This window comes from Aulonocara sp. 'chitande type north' Nkhata Bay, linkage group LG7 (assembly GCF_057382095.1).
Source record: "Aulonocara sp. 'chitande type north' Nkhata Bay isolate Kocher_YH1m ecotype deep benthic linkage group LG7, A_spYH_male_GT1.1, whole genome shotgun sequence".
Lineage (NCBI taxonomy): Eukaryota > Metazoa > Chordata > Actinopteri > Cichliformes > Cichlidae > Aulonocara > Aulonocara sp. 'chitande type north' Nkhata Bay.
The window spans coordinates 60,365,243-60,388,534 of NC_141350.1; positions in this window are offsets into that span (position 1 = coordinate 60,365,243).

The window sequence follows — 23,292 nt, forward strand, 5'->3', positions numbered from 1 at the left end:
TAAACGTGTAGTACAGACTCAACAAGGTGAAGCTGCTCAACTTCAAGGTGAGGAGAAAAGATTTAGATGTTGCAGCAATTTAAGTCAATCAAGTCCAGTTATGTTGCATTTAGATTGACTTGACAAACATAATGGATTCTAGTTTTCAAAAATAAATGTGTATATTTTTTGGCACTATTGGTTTCATTTCAAAGTCAAATTTATTTATGTATTTTTTCCATATTACAATAAAGTCTCCTTTACTAATTCTGCTTAGACTGAGAAAAATGTTTAGTTTAATGTACAATTGTAAAAACCTAGCTTGGTTTGGACTCGCCTCTTCTTCACATGCATAAATCCAGGACTGGGGCAATCAGTTGAAAGACTTTGTTGTTGCGATGCAGAATAGCTGCTAACCACCACATGATTTTCCAAGCTGTTGATTATTTTAGAAAACTTGATGTTTTAGTAATTAGACGTGAACCTTTTATTCATTCCCTTCCCTGTCATAAATGGTGCCAACATAAAAATCTGCAGCAAGAAAGAAAATAACTACAATATATGCAGTTAGTGCCATATATTTTTGGATTCTGATCAATTTTATAGTTTTGACTTTTTTACAACACTGCAGTGGAATTCAAATAAAACAATAAAATGCGACCTCAGACTTTAAGATTTAATTATACCAGTTTAGCATCCTGAGAATTATAGCTAGTTTTATACATAGAGGCTCAAAACTAATTGGACATGTACAATTGGCTCATTATCTTACAGCTATAGAGTTAAATCAAGTTTTGAACATTTGGTGGCTTTGCACCAGAACTCTCGACGTAAGATCCAAGATATTGCAACTAAAAGAGCTTCCTATACTGTAGTGATTAAAACAGACGCCTCATCAATAGTCCTGACTCCTCAAATATGGTTCTTTATTCTCTGTAGAGGTTTCCATCAAGGTAAGAATACAAATAAGGCTGCATGTATTTATTCCTTCCACGGGTGTACATAGTGCCACATAGAGCAGTGAGGCTGCTGTCAGCTGAGAATCTCCCTACGGCAGCTTGTTTAACTTGCATAGCAACAAGACTATAAAGATTTGTCACATTAAAGAATAACAAGTGCTAAGCTGCTGCAGAGCCACATCTGGACCAGCGCTTCTGCATGGGGATTTGCCTCTGTGGGAGAAAAGCCAAGAACTCAACCAGACTAAACTTTCCCACTTAGAACAATGGCTCTGTAGGGTTTCATAGAAGTGTAACCACATGGGCAGGTTTTTCAAAATATGTAAAGTGCCTTGTGGTGAAATCGAGAAACCATCTGAGCAGAGTTCACAAGGCACAGGAAAGAAAGTTCAGAATGTATGAAAATGCCCAATGCTAATGGAAATCAGTGGTTTCCAGCTGGAGTGTATGCTGTCATTAAAACCATCAAAATCCAAATCAAAGACATTCTCAGGGATTATTTTAGCTTTTCATAGTTCCAAGGGTTCATGTCTAGTTTGAATCAGCAAAGATTCAAGCAATGAGAAACTGATGGATTGGCGATACTTCCTGTTTCCTGCCTCTGCGTGGAGTTCATTTATCAAACACTGTCTGCTTGTTGATGGGGCAAGCTGTTCAGTAACATATTGCATTAACCACTGATGAATTACTGCCATCTTTACTCAGATTCCTCTATTTTGGGGGACTCAAATTTAATTTGATAAATTAGCACAGTCTGAAGTGTGAAACACATGGACATCATAAAATAAATGTTCAACTTTGTGAAGCTCTGGCAGGGTTTTCTGCAGCCGTCTGTTTGTTGGCAAATGAGTTGATGTGGGAAAACTCCTGAGTTTGTGCTGCAGAAACAAAGTGAGGTATTTGATTGAATCAGAACTGAAATTAAATCTCTTCACACTTCAGAGTTCCTCACCACTACATAAATCTTGTTACAGGTGATTCAAGCTTTAAGGTGTCACTGAGGTTTGAAAGGTCAGAAAGCATCTGTAGCATCTCATTTTCTGTGTACTTTATCACCAAGAAGTGGTTGGTAAAAATGTTTTGCTTCCTCTTTGGTGTCTGTTTCAGTCACAATGCAAGTTGCAGCCTTCAAATTGCTTAACTGCACTGTGATGAAAGCATTCACTGTAAGGTCAGACATGACGTATTTGGTGGAATCTGAACTGAACGTAAAGCTTTTCACACTCTTCATCAGGCTGATTTTTTGACTTTTTGTCCCGTCATGTTCAAACACTAGTGGCACAGTGCAGTTGGAAGCTATGCATGTCCATGCATGTCCATGCATCTCTATGTCTTTTTTTCCACCATGTTTTTTACAGGTGATGTTGCACACGCTGCGATGTGCACGATTACAAGCCTGGTCCATGTTGACCTTTTCTGCAGCTGCTCTAGCTTTTTTGGATGTTTTTTTTTTGGCAGACCTGGATAATCATGCGCCTACCTTTTCTTAAACTTGACTAAATGTTCCAAAGAAGCTTTTCTTTGCTATTTAAATGATTCTCTAGTCATCCACCACAGTTGTCTGCTCTGGATTTCATGCTCTTTTTAATGTTGCAGAGCTCATCAGTGCCAGATTGTACTGAAACTGTTGATTTGTGCTATCGTAATGTTCCTGTCGTCTCTTTGATTCATTGGTTTCGTTTTGTTTTCACAGCCTAAGCAAGCGCTTACTAAGGAAGGGCCACTCCTGTCCTTAAAACAATTTTGATTCAGTTGCCCAATAACAACTCAGCACCCAACGTAGGGTACAGTGTACAAAAATGACAATAAGTGTCAACCTCTGAGAGTCTGGACTTTAAGTCCATATTTAGCATATACATGTAAGCTGAATATGTTTTGCTACACAGAACAAAATAAAAATTGTGTTGGCATTGTGTCAGTCCTTAATAGTCATAAATAACTAAATAATAACAGTTATATATTAATCTTTCCATTTTTTAAACTGCGTGTCCATTTCAGGAATGCGAGGGAGCCTATTCCTGTCATGATCCTGGGTCATTTGACCCAGCGTTTTGAGTTTTAATATATTTTGAGGTTTATGGGTTATGTTTACATTCTTTAGGTTACCTAAGTTCATTTCTTTTATGCCTAGGTTGCCGTTATAGTTCACTGTCTATTAGATTCCCCTTGTGTCTTCAACCCCTGTGTTTAATCTCTGTCGCCCCTCATGTGTCTCATGTCTGTGCTTTATGTTGTCAACTTCATGTTGTCATGTCTGCGTTTCATTATGGTTAATGTTTTGTTTTGAAGAGGTCTTGTGTTTCTATGCTCAGTGTGTTTAGTTTTACTCTTCCCCTGTGACATTGTTATGTTCATTTTGTCAGCTGTTTCCCCGTGTGTGCATTTCCCCTGATCGCCTCTTGTGTGTATTTAGCCTGTGTATTTTCATTCATTCCTCGTCCGGTTGTCTGCTTTCATGTCATGTTTCCAGGTTTTTCTGTATATCATTGCTAGATCTCCATGTTCAAGTTTTTTTTCGTGTTTTAATGTTAGTCCACCCAATTTAGGTTATTGTTTAGTTTTCGTCCTTGCCCTTTGTATTTATTTTGCCAGCCTCAATAAACGACTCTTTTTCTGTTAAGATTAAGTTTTGTTCTCGTGTGGTCCTCTTTCCGACTCCACACAGGCAGCTTCTCAGCCAGACTGTGACAATCCCAGCTGTCAGTGGGTGAGAGCTGGGTACAATCTGTAAAGGTCCATCACCGGGCAAACGATGACAAACGGACAATATAATATTGTGTAATATAAATATATATAAGATATTTATAATTAGATGTATTTTGTGATATTGCAGAATGTAAAAAATATGTATTATTTAAACTAGACACTGTTCTCACTGTGTTGGAACAACTGTGATCACATCATTTCTCCTGGGATCAATGCAGTATCCTGACACACTTACACCAGTGGATTTGAACCCAGAACCTCTTTGTTATGAGGCAACAGTGCTAACTCCACAACTGTACCACTGTCATAAATAATTCATAAATATTTATTGCTTTTGTCACAGTGTCCCCTGTGGCTATTAGGGTGTTATCAAGAAACTGTATATACTATAGGCATGCGGAAGAGGAAAAATCACTCACAGTATGTCTAAATTACCAACAAATAAACAAAATAGTAATATGCAGAGCAGAGATTTTTTCAATTTATTTATCTCTGATATATTAAAAGCTATCATGCTTTACTACTCTTTTCACACTGAAGAGCCATTTGGTAATTATTATGTTATCTTATGAAACTAAGATTCAAGCCAATCAAAAATGTGATTTCAAAAATGTAGCTGCTGTCTTCACAGGGTCTTGATTTTTGCGGTTTATCCCAGTGTGTGAATAGGACTGGACTCTCACTGCACTGCCCTGATGATATATGTGAAGGGTATTTTGTGCAAACTGCCAGATGGAAAAAACGTCAAAAGGGAGCTTGTTGTTACATCCAAAAGAAACGTTTAACCATTATCAGTAAATCCAGTTCACATCAACAATATAAGTTGCTGTAGTAGCACTTTGGGCTGTCTCGGCCATCAAAGGTCACAATTGGGATGACAGTGGCTCATTTATCATGATACATTCCACTGCCAACGTCACATAAATCTTGTTACAGGCTTAAAAGTTCAGAAAGCGTCTGTAGAAGCTCATTCTGTGTACTTTTTAACCAAAGAAGTGGTTGGTCTCTGTTTCAGTTGCAATGCAAGTTGCAGTCTCGAAATTGCTTAACTGCACTGTGATGAAAGCATTCATTACAACGTCTGACCCCCAGTTTGTTTGTGTTTGGTGAAGAGTTATTGCCTCAGGGTCATTGTTCTTGCAGCGTTAGACCGCTATAACTGCTGAAACCTGTCTGAAAGAAAGAAAGATGGGGCTGTGTGTAGCATCTCGAATGTAGCTGAAATCGAGACATTTTGTCACAGAACATTTTGGGAGCCCCAAAGTATAAAAGGACGATGTTCAGTTTATATCATCGTTTCAAAGCAAAATAATATTTTTTAAATATTTCATATTTATAACAAGAATGATCAGAATTGACTTTGGGTACTCTGCCCTTCTCCCACAGTCCATAGACATGCAGTTAGTGGGGCAACTGCATGTCAACTGGCAATTCTAAATTGCCCGTAGGTGTGAACCAAACGGTTGCCTGTCTTTTTTAGTCCTGCAACAGACTAACATTTTCTCCAGGATATGCCCTGCCTCTCACACTATGGTAGCTCCAGGCCCCCACTTACCCTGATAGGGATAAATGGAAGAGAATGGATGGATGGATGGATGGATGATATGTGCATCATATTGTATCATATGCTAAATTACACTCATACACTGATATGCTGAATAAATGACAAGAAAAGGCTAATTTTCTTTATGTTATTCATGTACTGTCTCACAGTTAATTGCAGGTGCTGTTTTAACATGGAACATATGCTTGCCTGTGGGATATGTTAAAAAGCCAACAGTTTTCCATGGAGTTAGCCCATATGAGCTTACTGTACAGTGATAAATACACCCTGTCATCGGTGACATGGCTGTTGAATGTTGGATCCTGCGTGTTAGGAAAGCAAAGAGTTGTTTGTGGTCTCTGTGTCATTCTGTGGTTTACTATTATTCATTGCTAAGTGGTTTGTTGTGTCCTAGCAACTTGAGGTCTAATTTAGTGCCTTATTCATTTAGCAGACCTCTCCCTTGGTTTCCCCACACATACGTTGTTTTCCCACACCACACCACTGCTGAAATGAGTGCAACCTCAACATTAGTTAAATTGTGAATGAACGGCTGGTCCTGCGGTCCAACGGTTCAGAGAAACCACACATGATCAATTAGTGCCTAAGAGTATGTGGTTTTCAGCTTCCCCTTCTTCCTGATTATTATTCTAATATACAACAAAAGCTGCTGTGATGGTTGTGAGTGGTAGAAATACACATGGGGAAAGGTGTACTTAACAGCTGATAGCCTTCTCTCTTCCTGCTTACTTGAGGGGCAATTTATCACTGTTTTCTAAAAATTCTTATATAAACCTTTGTTTTTTTTTCTTTTTCTGGTGTTAAATGACCTCAGAGTTTGTTTAGTTGCAATTCCAGCCTCTATTTTGATTGGCAATGTTGTGGCAACGTTTGTCAAATCAAGAGCTAGGGTGTGATGCACTCGGATATTTCCAGTTTCTTCGTGCTTTTTCAGGCTTTGTCACGCTGAGTTTCTTGTTCCTTCACATAAAAACATCTGTTTCTTATTGAGGTCTAGCTTCTTATTTAGCACATGTGGTCAGCTGTTTTAGAGCCTTATGAATAAGACTGTATTTTGGCTCTTTGTGTTTTATGTTCCTACACCCAGATAGGATGGTTGTACCCGGGTTGCAAAGTCTACTTTTTATGACTTGACGTTAGTGTTTCAGCTGTTCTCATCTTTTGTCTTTGAGATTGGATTAGGGTCTAGTACAACTGAGCCAGTTGAGCAGAGGAGAAGCACCGATACTTGCCTGTGTCAGCATCCACCCGTCACACCCATCACCCTATTGCCTGCCTCATGTGGCTGGTAGAGGAACTGCAGTTTTTGGTAATTCTGTGTTGGCTTCAGATTTTTAGCTTTGGCTGACTCAAGTGTGATGAATTTAATTAAGAGTGTAGTCCAGCACTTAATAAAAAGCATAAAACATAAGCACACTTCCTCATTGCATGGATTGTACACCAGTATGGGTCACATAAGTTAATCAGCTACAGGGAAATAAACAGTCCAGGCCCACTGAGTATCTGATAGCTGAAGACTGAGAGTGAATTGTGCCCACTAAGTTAATCGTGTTCACATCAAAATGTGTTCACTTGTCCTTTTCCCCTTGTTTTCCTTTTTTCACATTTTTTTGCCCACATTTCGACTTTTTGTTTTGTACTTTTCAATAAAATGACTGAATGTCACACCAGATCTAACAGATATATGCAGAATCCTAAGCAAGTCTGTTAAACATGGAGGCCAGGTAATCAGGCAAGTAGAAGAGAAACTGAAAATAAACAAAATAAATTAAAAGATCTTAAAAGATCCCGGGTAGATAACTGCCAGACCTGTTGAAACAAGAAGTTACTTAAATAAAACCTGTCTGACAAAGTGAAGCGAGATCTCAAAAAGCAAAACCTCATTCCATAATATAACGACTTCTTTCAGTCTGTAAGGGATTACAGATGAATTCCTAAGGCTTTGGGATTCCAGTGAGCCACAGTGAGAGCCATGGTACTTATCAAGAAGGTCACAAAAGAACCCCTAACAGCATCTAATGAGCTGCAGACGTGTATGCCCCAGTTAAGGTCAGAGTTAATGATTCAACAATAAGAAAGAGACGGGACAACATGGGAGAATTCCAAGTGAAACCCACTCCTGAACAAAAAGGGTCGGCTCATGTTTGCCACAAAGCGTGGTGCTGGTTGCGTGATGGTCTCCGGCTGCGTTGCTGCTTCAGAACCTGGACCACTTGCCGTAATTGATGGAACCATGAATTCTGCTGAAGGACAATGTCCAACCATCAGTTAGTGCCCTGAAACTCAAGCTCACTTGGGTCATGCAGCAGGACAATGGACAACGTCAAGTATAATCTGTCTGAGAGCTACATCATCAGTCAGAATAACAAATGACATAGGATTTAAACTGTGTGGCTTAGGTTTGTAGGGATTTCTGGAACCTACTTTCAAAGTGTATGGAAATGAGGAAAAAGTCGGACAAGGTTCATACTGGTTCCAGCTGGACTTTCAGTTGTAGTTGCCTTCCTCTGGGTTGCAAAACACATGACAGTGAAACATTTAAACAGGATAATGGTTTGGTTTAAGGGATTGTAACACATTATTTAATTTACTATTCTGTTCTTATGAGGCACCATCCGGTGGTGATGTATGAGATGGAAAAATTCTGCTATGTCTAAGTGTATAAATCCTCCTACACTGGGCAGTATAGCTTGTAAAAAAAATGAAGCTGCAGTGTTCATCGCATGCATTCAGAGCTTTTAATGCTATTAATTTTACAGATGGTTTAAAAAAAAGGGGGGGAAAAATCCCTCATCTCTGTATTTTAGACCAAATGTTTTGCACATGTGCCTGTGTGCTCAGGATTACAAGCACATGTACTAATTGCAAACAAATCTGGCAATGCATGGTAGGTGTGGGTGCTTTGATTCACTGAAACATGTGCAGACTGCAGGGGTCAAATAATAAAATCTATTTTTAACTTCCGTCTTGCAGAAAAAGGTTACATCCCCCCCAAAAAACAAATTCTCTTATTATTATTTTCAGCAGTAATTAGTGGTTTAAAACATCACCTTATAACAACAGGCATGAAATTTTATTCTTTTCTTTTGGTTAAAAGAATGAAAGGTTGACCACTAGTATTTGCTGATCTGCAGGGATCTGCAATGTGGGTGCAACTTTTTTCAAAACCATAGTCTAAAAATCAATCTTGCTGGGGCTTGAGATGTTTTCTTGGCCTTAAATAAATGCAATGATTTTGTCCCTTTCTAGGACATGTGAACGAGAACAGCACGTTCTGCAGTTGCATGCACGTTTGGGACATTTTAAGTGGAAACAACTGAGATCAAGCTTTTGATTTAAAAAATAATGAGACAAAAATCAGGTCACTGGAATTAAGAATAAGTAGAAACAGCTTAAGTAGTCTTACACTGACAAAGATGGAAAAATGTCACTGATACAATTTGAAAGCAGGGTGACAACAAAGCCTAGAAGTCTCTGGCCTGTGTTTGGGAGCTGCTTTTATGTGGTGTACATTCTTTTTGTTTTCTTGCAGTCATCATTACAGCCCAGGGAAGATCAGATCTACTCCAGCTGCTGAAGGGATTCAAAACAGTGGCTCTCCAGAGGAAGTATTTATCTCACTACACCGTCTCACTACACTACCTCACAGTTTGATTCATTCAGTAATCAGAATAGCACTTCATGCTTCAGAATCCTGCTGCTTTCTGTGTTTTTCTCTTAAAATAGTTCAGGGATGATTTAATCTGTTTCAGTTGCTCCTAGGGAATGACGGGAATTGACGAATAAATGAAAACAAGCATTTATCATGTCTCTTTGCCGTAAGTAAGAACATAATGGTTTCTTTTGGCAGTTAAAAATCTACTTTTCTGCAGGCCTGGATTTTCTCATTGATTTATCATACTTATGTGTTTTTAATTACTTGACAACTGAAAAAATGAATTTAACTCTTTGCTGTAGACATGCCAGACATCCTCTGCACACGGCCATTAACAACCAGAAGAGTCTGTTCAGTGACAGGTTGCTTCTCCCAAAGACAAGAACTAACAGACTTAAAAACTCCTTTGTCCCACACGCCATCAGACTGTTTAACTCCTCTCTGGAGGGGAGAGGGAGGGGAAACAGGAGGACAAAGGAGGGGGGAACAACTAAGCTGTAGTGCCTCTTCACCTCACTGTGCAATACCTTTTGTGCAATACTTTTTGTAAATAGTCAACGGTGCAATAGACTCAATACTTGAAATGTGCAATTCACTTGTATTTTTATTTTTATTCCTATTTATTCTATTTATCCCCTTCGTATATTTTATTTATATTGTCTCTGTATTTATATATATATATGTGTGTGTGTGTATTATATATATATATATATATATATATATATATAACACCCAGCACGCCCCTGCGGGCGGTTTATCCTTCAAGCTCGGGTCCTCTACCAGAGGCCTGGGAGCTTGAGGGTCCTGCGCAGTATCTTAGCTGTTCCCAGGACTGCGCTCTTCTGGACAGAGATCTCCGATGTTATTCCCGGGATCTGCTGGAGCCACTCGCCTAGCTTGGGAGTCACCGCACCTAGTGGGACCACCGTTACCTTCACCCTCCACATCCTCTCGAGCTCTTCTCTGAGCCCTTGGTATTTCTCCAGCTTCTCGTGTTCCTTCTTCCTGATATTGCTGTCATTCGGAACCGCTACATCGATCACTACAGCCGTCTTCTTCTGTTTGTCTACCACCACTATGTCCGGTTGGTTAGCCACCACCATTTTGTCCGTCTGTATCTGGAAGTCCCACAGGATCTTAGCTCGGTCATTCTCCACCACCCTTGGGGGCATCTCCCATTTTGACCTCGGGACTTCTAGGTTATACTCGGCACAGATGTTCCTGTACACTATGCCGGCCACTTGGTTATGGCGTTCCATGTATGCCTTGCCTGCTAGCATCTTGCACCCTGCTGTTATGTGCTGGATTGTCTCTGGGGCATCTTTACACAGCCTGCACCTGGGGTCTTGCCTGGTGTGATAGACCCCAGCCTCTATGGATCTTGTACTCAGAGCTTGTTCTTGTGCTGCCATGATTAGTGCCTCTGTGCTGTCTTTCAGTCCAGCTTTGTCCAGCCACTGGTAGGATTTCTGGATATCAGCCACCTCCTCTATCTGCCGGTGGTACATACCGTGCAGGGGCCTGTCCTTCCATGATGGTTCCTCGTCTCCCTCCTCTTTCTTGGGTTTCTGCTGCCTGAGGTATTCACTGAGCACTCGGTCAGTTGGGGCCATCTTCCCAATGTATTCTTGGATGTTCCTTGTCTCATCCTGGACTGTGGTGCTGACACTCACCAGTCCCCGGCCCCCTTCCTTCCGCTTAGCGTACAGCCTCAGGGTGCTGGACTTGGGGTGAAACCCTCCATGCATGGTCAGGAGCTTTCTTGTCTTTATGTCAGTGGCTTCTATCTCCTCCTTTGGCCAGCCTATTACCCCAGCAGGGTACCTGATCACGGGCAGGGCGTATGTGTTGATGGCCCGGATCTTGTTCTTACCATTCAGCTGACTCCTCAGGACTTGCCTGACCCTCTGCAGGTACTTGGTGGTTGCAGCCTTTCTAGCGGCCTCTTCATGGTTCCCATTTGCCTGCGGGATCCCCAGGTACTTGTAACTGTCCTCTATGTCTGCAATGTTGCCTTCTGGTAGTTCAATCCCCTCAGTTCTGACTACCTTCCCTCTCTTTGTTACCATCCGACTACACTTCTCCAGTCCGAACGACATTCCAATGTCATTGCTGTATAGCCTGGTAGTGTGGATCAGTGAATCGATGTCTCGTTCACTCTTGGCATACAGCTTGATGTCATCCATGTACAGGAGGTGGCTGACAACTGCTCCGTTCCGTAGTCGGTATCCGTAGCCAGTCTTGTTAATGATCTCACTGAGGGGGTTCAGGCCTATGCAGAACAGCAGTGGGGACAGAGCATCTCCTTGGTAGATCCCGCACTTGATGGTAACTTGTGCTATGGGCTTGGAGTTGGCCTCTAGTGTTGTACGCCACATCCCCATTGAGTTCCTGATGAAGGCTCTTAGGGTCCCATTGATCTTGTACAATTCTAGGCATTCCAGTATCCAGCTGTGGGGCATTGAGTCATAGGCCTTCTTGTAATCAATCCAGGCAGTGCACAGGTTGGTCAGTCTGGTCTTGCAGTCTCGGCTGATTGTTCTGTCTACCAGTAGCTGGTGTTTTGCACCTCTGGTATTCTTGCCAATTCCTTTCTGTGTCCCGCTCATGTATTGACCCATGTGCCTGTTCATCTTAGCCGATATGATGCCTGACAGGAGCTTCCATGTAGTACTGAGGCAGGTTATTGGTCGGTAGTTGGAGGGGACCGGTCCCTTCTTGGGGTCCTTGGGGATCAGGACCGTCCGGCCTTCAGTTAGCCATTCCGGGTGTCTCTCGTTAACTAGCAGCTGGTTCATTTGTGCTGCCAGACGCTCGTGGAGTGCAGTCAGCTTCTTCAGCCAGTAGGCGTGAACCATGTCGGGCCCTGGTGCTGTCCAACTCTTCATACTGGAGACCCTTTCTTGGATATCTGCCACTGTGATGGTTACTGGACCCTGTTCAGGGAGGTCGCTGTGGTCTGCCCTCAGATCCACTAGCCACTGAGCATTGCCGTTATGGGTTGCATCCTTCTCCCATATGCTCTTCCAGTATTGCTCCGTCTCCAGCCTTGGTGGTGCTGTTCTCTTATTGTTCCCTTGCCACTGAGAGTACACCTTTGCTGGTTCTGTGGAGAACAGCTGGTTTATTCTCCTGCCTTCTATCTCTCTGGTGTACCTCCTCAAGCGGCTGGCCAAGGCTGTGAGTCTTTGCTTGGCAGTTTCCAAGGCCTCAGGTATGGACAGCTTGCTGTATTTCTTAGGCACCTTATTTGTCGCACCTTTCTGCAACTCTGTTAGTTGGCTAACCTCCCTCCGTGCTACTTTGATCTTGCCCTCTAGCCTCCTTCTCCATGGAGGGTACTGCCCCTTGTGGCTGTTCAACTTGTAGCCAAGCATCTCACTGATCACTGCTGCCGTATTGTAGATCAGCTTGTTAGTGTCGGTAATCGTGGTTGTAGGTATTGCCCGTAGTGCTGTATTAACATCATCTAGCAGACCTTCTGAGGGTACTTCACGTAATCTTGGTAACCGGCTACGGGGGATCCAGGTTTCAAGCTTGGCCATGATCCTATTTTTCAGGTCAGTTCCTCTCGCACTCAACGATCCTTCTCCTATCGCACTTGGGGCTATGTACCCAATCTCGGGTGGGGGTGATGATATCTCCCCCCTGACCTGGCGTCCTGACTCCTCCTTGCCGTAGCATTTGTGTTGTACCTCGTCAATCTCTAGCTGTGAGAGCAGTCCCTTCTTTCGAATGTTGGAACACTGAGCTACTAGTTGTTTCGCCGTCATTGTGGATGTTGGGTATCGAAGAATCCATAGGTCCCTCATCCTATTCATGTAGCCCCTTCCGCCGGGGTTACTTGCGTAGTAGCATTCCAACAACGCCCTGTTTTCGTCCCTTGCCCACCGATGCCTTCTTGTTCCAGTAGCCCACTTTTCGTCAGGGTGCCCTGGTTCCTCAACACCTGACGCGGACCTTGTTGATCCGGGCGACGTCCGAGCCGGCATGCCTTCATATTTATCTGTCTCGCTCATGTCTGCGGTAGGCTTGCTTAGCATAGGGGGTCTAGCCTTAGGACCCTTACTGGATACAGACGCCCCAGGCAGGAATCGAACTTGCGATCCTCTGTTCCAAAGGCGTGTAGTTTAACCACTACTCTAATCTAGACCTGTAAACATAATAAGAAACCCAACATACAGAACATACACAACAGAACTGCATACTTTAGCCAAAACTTTCCCCCGCAACACAGATGACGCTGGATTCTGGATGCATGATACCTGGAGAACATCACAATGATTTCTCCCAATTTTCCTTGTGTCAGATATCATGTATATCTGTATGTAGTACACTGCATACTTAAAAAATAAAAAAAGTACATCTTGCAGGAGCAAGGAATCCTTCCAAGAATTTGTGGACCCACATCCAGGTTGACTCAAAAACAGCATTCACTAAACTAGAAACAGTTGAGCCAAACATGTCAGTAACTGTCTGAGTTGGCTGCTCATGAATGGAAAATGAATGGTGTGAATCACTGAACTGTGACTGACTCTTTAATCTCCACCCGAAGAAAAAAAAACACAGCAGGTAACCACGAACAAGGCTATCAACATGGAGCTGTGTTTGCTGCACATCTGAGAGCACAAACACGACATGACACCTATACAACACTATGATCCCAAAAGGGATTTTTGCATAAACACAACATGGAAGCACATTGTCTTACTCTTGATTTTGGATGACTCTGGATTGTGTTAAATGACTCTATAAGAAGTTTTTTAGGGCTGCTAGCCCTGCAGAAATCTTTGGTCCAGAAATATCTCAGAAGCTTTAAAATTCGTATAAACATGCATCTTTGAATGAAGCTTAATCGCCTCACTTTTTTCTCACCATTCTTTCTAGCGTCATTATTCAGATTCACACACAGATTCTAGGTCTGACTGAGCAGGCTCAGTTACAGGTAAAATACATTAAACATAATTTTAAAAGAAAATGTATTTTGCATAAATACAACAGATCGAATCAAAAAAGTCCACAGTCCAGTTCCTCAAGAATAAAAGCTGTCATAGTGCTATGCATAGCTGTACTGCAGGCTGGTTGTCTGGTAAAAATTGGTAAATTTCTTTTTTTGACTGATGATCTTGCATGGCTGGGAATCATTTCAGCCTCAGAAGGCCAAACCCTGCCTTCAACCAGCCTTTTTTAGCTGACACTGGCCTGCAAACAGGAACAGGAAAAATAAACACAAATTCAAGTATTAACTTAAGTCTGAGCTGTTTATAAGAGAATAAGAGACAGCAGTGTTTACTGGCACAAGACCAGAGAAGAGTCACACTCAACACACACGTCCCCAGTTAACACCCAAACACAATAGATATAAAAGTCTTCAGTCCACACACACACACACACACACACACACACACACACACACACACACACACACACACTCCAAACCTGTCCTAGTCAATGTGAAAGTGAGTTAGTGTGGGGAAAATAGTAGTATTAGTAGTAATAGTATATTCTTCATTGCATGTCCTTGGCCAGGGGTGGTTAGCACTGTTGACTTATAGCAAGAATTTCCTGGGTTTGAATCCAGTCTGGGGCCTTGCATGTTGTCCCTGTGGCTTCCTCCGACAGTCCAAAAAGCATGGAGTTAGGTTATTGGTGATTCTAAATCAGCTTGGTAGGTGTGAATGGTTGTCGGTCTATATACGTCAGCTCAGTGACCGACTGACAGATTGGAGACCTGCCCAAGGTGTACCCTGCCTCTTGCCCTATGACAGCTGGGATAGGTTCTAGTCCCCTTTTGACCTTGAATTTGTACATCAGTATGAGTTTTAGGACTTTATTGACTCCATTCCTTTCATATAGGACGGTCCAATGTGTCCTCTACTAAAATAGGTAATAAAGGAAGCATGGAATCAACTTTCCTTGCTATGAAGATGCTTCCACTATATAGATATCCTATTAAATATGTCAAAATCTCTGTGAAACTTCTAGAAGCTGCATCTCTGTGACTCTCTTTATCCTTTGACTTCTCGTCTTGCACCACCATGAGGTTGAAATTTGCAGTTTTGAGTGAAAAGACTCAACCACTCTTGGAGGGATTGTTGTGTAATGACATGATTTGATTTGAATCATCTGACACTTTTCATCTATTGCCACAACCATGACAATATTTTGATGTCTCACCTGATACCTGCAAAAAGTAATGACAGTCCATCAGTCTCAGCTCCACTTTGCAATTAGCTCATGATAGCATGCTAACGTGCTAAAATAAGAAGGTGAACATGGCGAAAAACACAACTGTTAAAACCATTATGTTAGCGCTCTCATTGTGAGCATGTTAGCATAAAGAAAGTGGCACTTAGCGTAAGTACAGCCTAGCTGTAGACTCTCTTGTCTTGTTTAAAACTCCGGTGCCAACACTTTTGAAATTCTTTATTTTTTGCAATGTGTGCGCATAGCAGCTACAATCTAGCTGTGGTTAGGGAAAGACTGCGGTCATGGTGGATGAAATAAACATTCACTGCAGGTCAGTGCCAGGACAATACAACCTCCAGACCCTTACATTCCACCTTTCTAAATAAAGGACACTCTACTTCCTAGATTAGCTTGGGATGTAAATAGTGAGGTACAGAGCCGACCAGAACGCATATAATTTGTAGGCAGTATACAAAGTACTATCAAATGAATCAACAAACAGCCCTAATCTGGATCACATGAAGATTCAAGCAACCTGGGCCCTGGGGTCAGAGAAAATGCAATTTACAGGCAGCGAGCTAAATTATGATGCTTGGTTGCCAATTTTGTCAGACAAACTATATTAGACGGGCAATCTTGTTCCTACAATTCTTGCATATACTAAATAACATCCTTTCATCGTGCCACGGATCATCGTCTCATTATATTATTTCTAGGGCAAAACATGTCTCGTGCCTTGGAGGCATGATTTTTTTAAAATCGATTCAAGTGATAAAATCACACTTAAATGACTTTGCAGGCTCACTCTCCTTGGCAAGCAAGAAAAAAAAATCAACAAAGAAGATTCCAGCTGAAACCAAAGCCTGACTGAAAGTTGACCACACAAGAGGAGGAAATATGACTGATACACATATGGCTGGAGTGACGGAAGCAGCATGAACTTTACTGTTGGTTTCCAGCCATCGTTTCACCTCTGCTGTCCTTTAGTCACATCTGTCATCACTGTCCTGAAGCTCTGCCACACTGAAGGAAAAATTAAACCCTCTTTCTCTGGAAGTTTTGTAGGGTGATGTGGTCAATCAGCTCTTTCTGGGATTTGCTGCCTTGTTTGAAAACACATGAAATTACAGTTAATCAATGAATCATGCTTATGTTACTGTGCGGTCGTGGCGAACATGGATGTAATTTATTTAATGAGGACAACTGGATACATCAGGGGAAAAAAGTAAAGAAAGGAAAAACAGTGATTCATTTTCTATTAAAAGAGTGCTGTTGTAGTCATCTTAATTGTTGTCATGGTTTTGTTCATAGTAAATAAAAAATCCAAATTCATCAGTAGCACTATACACTGAAAATTAAATAGGGGAAACAGTGGGGGACTAACAAGTCTTATTCCTCCAAACAGAAAACTGCTAGAGTGATGACAGTCCTGCTGGACAGGATTAAAAACAAAAACTGGAACGATTTATTTATTTGTTGCACCTTTGGGAAATTCCTTCAGTACAGTATTTAAAAATTCAGATAAACATAAAAGCATGTTGCCTATAGCTTAAAGAAGCTGTGTTTTATGTATCTTAATAAAATAAAATAATTGCATGCAGAAAATAAAATATTTTTAAAGTCAACAAGTAAAAAACTGACTTTAAATGGTTAATAGAGTACAATTTAAAATTTAAATGGCTTGTTATAACAATGTCAAGTGTAGTAGTTACTTCAGTGTGTTAAGAATGTAGGGTAAAGTGCTAATGTGAAAGATCAGATGTGTTGTAATATAGAGGGTAATTGCATGTGGTATGAAAGATTCCCTGCATCTCTCTTTGTGGTAGCGTAGCTGAATCAGTTTGTTGGAATCTCTTCCTGTCCAGTAAGTGATGCAAAATGTGGTCAGGATTATTCACGATGCATAACAGTTGGATCAGTTCCCTCTTCTTTACCACAGTTTGCACCAAATCACAGAGACAGCCTTCCTAATCAGTTTATTCAGTCTGTTGGTCACCAGTTCTGATACTGCCCCACCAGCAGACCAGAGCAAAGGACACTGTGCCTGTCTCAACTGGCTGATGGAAAAGGATCACAACGTCCTTCAAAATAGAGCCTGTTCATCCCCTGATCACAATTTCTTCAGTCTTATTCACATGCAGAAGATTTCTCCCAGACCATCAGCCAGATCTGGCTGATGTGGAAACTTCAGAGAGCTGAGAGATGTTTTCACCTGCAATCTCAGTTGGGCCCAGACAAGTCTCCTTAGTACTGTCATCACATGTGATGTGAGTGGGTGCTTAAATTATTTGAGTTTTTTGCTCACAATAAATATGGATCAACTATGAAAGTACATTATCTTGTACTTTAAGGTTTCAGTCCTCAGTCCAGTTGCAGAGGGAGGTCGGTGTGTTTTTACTCCAGTAATTTCTACCAGCTCCTCCCAGCTGGAAGACGTCACCTTTCCAAATAGCCCCAGTTCTGTTCAGTGCTGGCTCTTTTAGGCCGTTTCTCATCTCAATCCTGTTTCACTGTGCCTTTGCTTCACTTCAACAGTGAATACGACATAACAGCAAGGAGGAACATTACAGAATAACACACTGGCAGACTTCTAGCCTTGTCTGCGTATTTTGGCAGGCTGAAATACGTTAGGCTCGCCGACTGGGGAGGGAAACCAGGAACCTTCCTCCCGTCGTCTCAGTTTCTCTGAGCAAGCCTTCTTGCAGGCATCAGGTGCAGCACGGGTGCTGCTGCTGTAACGTTGTGTCGCTGTGTGGCCTTAAACAAATCACAGCAGTTGTCAGACGTTGGGGTGTAAATTGGTGAGGCACCAGATGACACAGAAAATGTCTTTGATTCCTCTGAATAAGGAGAAAAGCTATGGAAACTTTAACTGCAGGAAAACCACATTGTCAGTGAAGTGCGGCTTTTAATATGGAGAGTGATGCAGCGCAGAAGATCAGTTACAGCCACAGGATATAATGATCTGCCTTAAAACTCTTGACTGAGAGTAAATGGAGTGGTTCTTATATAGCGCTTTTCTACTCTTCTGAGCACTCAAAGCGCTTGTGCATTCACCCATTCACACCCATTCGCACAAGCACATTGCTCTAAGTGCTTTCTAAGTAACATTCACACACATTCATACTCCGATGGATGCACCGGAGAGCAATTTGGGGTTAATATCTTGCCCAAGGATATTTGGCATGCAGACTAGGGGAAGCCAGGAATCGAACCACCAACCTTCCGATCAGAAGATGACCTGCTCTACCTCCTGAGCTACAGCTACAGAGTGAGCCTTTGCTGTGTGAACAACAAAATATACAAACATGTGCTTTACAAAGGGTCGATTTTATACTTGAAGCCCTCAGAATATGATTAACCTACTGTTAACTGCAGCTTTATTAAAACTGTATCTGAATCACATGATCAAAATTACTAATATTATTATTAAAAAAACAAAACTTTTTCCTCTTTGCACAACATTGCAGGTAAAACTTTAAAACCAAAAAGTGTGTTCCAGTTGTGTCCCTCACAATTTAATATCCCATTATTTTTCATTTTTACTGTTGGTGCTTTCATTCTTTATTTATTTAAACTTAAGTGGGAATTTTTAAAACATTTCTGGGCACATTCTAATATTGTCCATTAATAGCAAATGTAGCATATGACACCTGAAACTCTCACCAACAGAGAATCTGAGATCAGTACGTAGTTCAACTGTTTTAAAATGTATATTTGATTTTATCTCAGTTCAATAAAACTGACACTGCACTTTGGAACCATTGCTGTTCCTTTGTATATTTTTAGTTTCACTCTTTGGTTTATGTGGTTAGCTTCAAACCCTTCAGTGTCAATTTCTGAAGCATGAAATGTCAAATGAGAAATGAACTGCATACATTATGACCATTTGATCATTTTAAATCCAACGTAGAAGAGCCCAGTAGTTATCACCAACATGTAACCAAGTGTACCACCTTGGCAACAAATCTGCGACCAGACCTATAACTTTCAACTCAGCTAAGTGTCATAACTGTGTGTCATTCCTCTATCTATACATCACGTTAAAGAATGCAAGCAATATTCCTTAGCTAAAAGTTTAGACAAACACATCAGGCCTGTTTTATTTATGCCCTTTTACTACACTTTTGCATTAAATTAATCTTAATGCCCACTTAAAGTCTGAATGATATTAACTAATAGCAATGGATATGTGGATTCTGTGCATTATATTGCTGCATGATTATATGAGAGACTAACCAGATGTAAAGAGGATGAATTAACATTTCAGCTTATTGCTTCATAGTCCTACTGCCAACACTTAGCCGTCTTTAGAAGGCATTTGGTGTCTGCAAGTAGCTGATTACTTTGAGAGAATTTTATAATTTAGCCTTTTTACCTGTGAATTACTCAGGTGACATCAGCTTTGTAACTCAGATTGCCGTATGCACATTTTTAATGCTAGGTCTCTACTACACACCAGATGTTTGAAATTTAACAAACAACAGAAGCGCAACAAAAGACAGAATTCAGTTGCATTATTAATAATGAAAGTCCATCATTTTTCTTGTGGGATACTAATGCGAAGTGGAAACTTACATGAATTTAAATATGTTTGTGTTGTTCTGTACTTCACCACCAATGATTTTTAAAGAAATTGTTATTTTTGAAAATGCATTCTTGGAGCTTGTAGCTTGTGCTGGAACTGCTTATCTAAGTTTATGGCGTTTACGAGTCATAAATATGCAGCGTTTGTGCAAAACATAAAACCGGAATGGGAAAAGATAATCAGCCAAACATAAAACTCTGGATTTCTGAAATTTGACACAAATCCATTTTCCATAAATGGTGATTAAAAATGTTGTGCATGGCTTACGTTGTGCACGGAGACATTTCTTCTCTATGAGTTAAAATCCAGTAAAAACAAAACACCACTGGTTATCCTCTGTCCTCACTCCAATGCGAGGAATGAAAATGCTGCTGGTTACGCTTTTCACTGGCCCAGAATAAACAAATGACCTCTTGACCAAAGTGTTATGAGTTGGACTTCTCAGCCTTTCTCGGTATCACTGAGATGTGGAGGAGAGAGGAGGAAGAAGTGAGAGATGGAGAGACTTCTCTGCATTGTGTCCATACCTGTAGACTCCCCAGTCTGTTTTATTGGCATGGTTTAAAGTCTCACGCTACAAGTGGGGAATATTTCATATTACATTGTATTTTACATTTGCAGACCTTAAAATTATTGTTAACCAATCTTCAGTTGAGTTGGCATTTAGGCAACAGTGAACAATAGAAATGCAGAACTCTACACAATAACAATTCCGAGTACAACCACAGACTTCTTTACTGGTGGCAACCAAGCACTTCTACCAAAGCTGAGTCACTGTTTTTGGCAAAGGGGAAGCATTTCTATGGTTGTACTTTTTGATGTTTTTATTTTCTGTTTTTTTTTTGTTTTGTTTTTTGATGTTGCATTTGATGCTTTATTTAACAGAAAGCTGTTACGCAGCACATTTTTAAGTAAAAAAAAAAGCTCCAACAATAAGTGCTGTGCTAGCATCGAATGAATAAGACTTCATCATCAAATTGTACTCTCAGTACCACTTTCATTTATGTCAAGGTAATCTCCTCATTCACTGGGCCTGATGGCATCATCTGAATGCTCAGATCATGAGAATGCAAATCATGTGACTCATCTTGTCTTGAGGCTAGGTGTATCATTTAATATTTGACCTTGAATAGCTTCGGCACTTTCACTAAAGTCAGACACATCATGTTTCTGGTATTTATTCTGGAACACGGAGCCTTTTAGCAAAGATTTAAAATTCAGCAGTGAAGAGTCATAAAGAATTAATATTTTAATGTGCTGTTGTTACAGTCTAATGAAGTCGTACAACAAATAATAAGCACCTCATTAGGTATTTATCCACTTTTGTGTGTCGATGAAACAACATCTAAGTCACAACATTACATTAAATGTGTGCCTGAACATAAATAAATAAGAAACTTACCATAATTTAGCAGGAACATATTGGAAGTGCATGTGGGAAATTAATAAATCTGGCCACTGTCCTGACTTTTCCTGAACATAAATGCTCGGATTGCTAGTGATAAAAAGGTGATTTTTACATTTTCTACTCTTTCTGCCTTACATTTGTTTAATCTTTGACCAACACTTTCTCCTAATTTATCATTTTTGAATGCACCTTATCAATTACCAAACATGTATTTCTGTTCTCTCTCTGTGTAGTCTGTTTCCTGACTTGTCTGTAGCATTTCCAAAACAGAGGTGCTAGTCCTGAACATAACTCATTTAAACAGCGCTGCAAAATGTATTGATCATAACTTACTCTGGATTTATCTCTCAAAAGTAAATATTTAAGGTAACGATTGAAACAGTGCCATCAGAATGACAAGTGCTCCCAGGGTGTTATAGTTTGCTGGCGGCCAAAATGCTGCACAATGCACTCTCTATGTATTTTCTGATGTAAACTATGAATGTTTTGATGACAGTAATTGCAGGGATTAACATTGCACTCTCATTATTTCATACAGAACAGAAGAAATCACAACTTACTGTGAGACACTGCTTATAAGAGATGCTTACAGTCTATACTGTAAATGAAAATAAATGAATTTACAGTACTTTCTGAATGTTTGCTATGGTGTGAGAAATCATTTTGTTGAGTCAAACTCTGTGAACCAAACAGCAAGTCTTTTAAATTTTCTAAATTATGACTTATTGGTCGGTTCTTTTTCTTGACCATTTCCATTTTTTGATGAGTGCCTAATCTTGGTTTGGTAATGGTTAGAAAACTCTGGCAAATGTGATCTCATATGACCTAATGGAAATATTACCTCAAAAACAATGTCCGTGGCTATGTCCTGCACTCCCGTGGGCTTTTCCCATCTGAGCTCAGCAGCCATTCTGGAGAGAGACATGTGGTTGTGGTGAGGATTTGGTCCTGAGTGTTTTGGTATGATTTGGCTCCCATCTAAAGTGAAATATACCACATCGTGCAAGCTCAGGCAGCCGCTTTACCCTCCACAGAGTCTCAAGATAAGCAGTTATGAATAGCAGACTGTTTATTAATTAATGTGCCCTCAAAAAAGAATAGAGATAAATATGGGTAATTTGAATCTTAAAGTCAAAGAAGTCTTTGAGATCTCCAGTCTTCTAATACAAGTTGGTCTTTAAAAACCTGAGCAGACATTATTTATTGTGCCACATAACCAGTCTGGTTCACCTCTGATTGCATTTCAGTGTTTGTCTTCCCAGCAGGACTTTAGTTCACAAAGGTGAGTGCACCAGACAACCTTGGAAAAGCTGAGGAACAGTTTGTGAACGGAGCTGTAAGAGCAGTGAAGAAGGTGAATGAAAACATATTCACTGCAGACCAGTGGAAAATTAGCACGAGTCCAGGTATCATCTGTTTTCTCTTTTCATGTGTCAAGCCAGAGTGGGAAAGCCACCGGCAATTCCGGCTGAAACTTCCAAACTATGTTTCTCACTTAGTGTCCCTCTATGTTGCTAAGGAAGAATTAAAGGACTCATTTAAAAGGAAGTTGGCTTTCATTAAAAATACACAATTTTAAACCTATACCAATACTTGGTGATATAAAAATCTGATATGTCAGCCGATTTATTGCTTTATTTTTCTTCCAGACATACAAAACATGCTTTTTATGTGTAGTTCTTTATGAACATTTTTAAGTTAATATAAGAATGCAGTTTTTGTCTCAAATCAATTTTAGGGTATGTTATTGTAGGGTCTTTAGCTTTCAATACAAAGCACCTTTAGGCAGCTGTTGTTGGGATTTGATGCTATTTAAATAAAACTGAGTTGAAGTCGTCATTACTCATGTAACCTGTTTGGATCAGCTGGTTTGTTCCCAGCAAATATTGCCAACATGGAACTCATAAAGTGCCCTCTGGTGGACAAGTTATGCAAAAATCAACACTCATATCGCTGTTGAAGGGTGTTTCTCTCGTCTTTCTTTTAAATGTTCATTAGTTGGCTGTTATGAATGCCGATAGCATTATATGTGCAAATAGCTAACGATATATCAATCTCTCTCCAGTGTAACATCAATTCACAGGTTTAGCAGCAGAATGGATCAGGCTGTGTGGAAACAAAACTGTGTAAAATCTGATAGTAAAATTCATATTTAATAAATATTAATTGTATTATTAATTTTATTAAATGAATCAGTTACTGGAGGTATGAAGATTAAAGTTAATGATGGGGTGTCAAAATTGT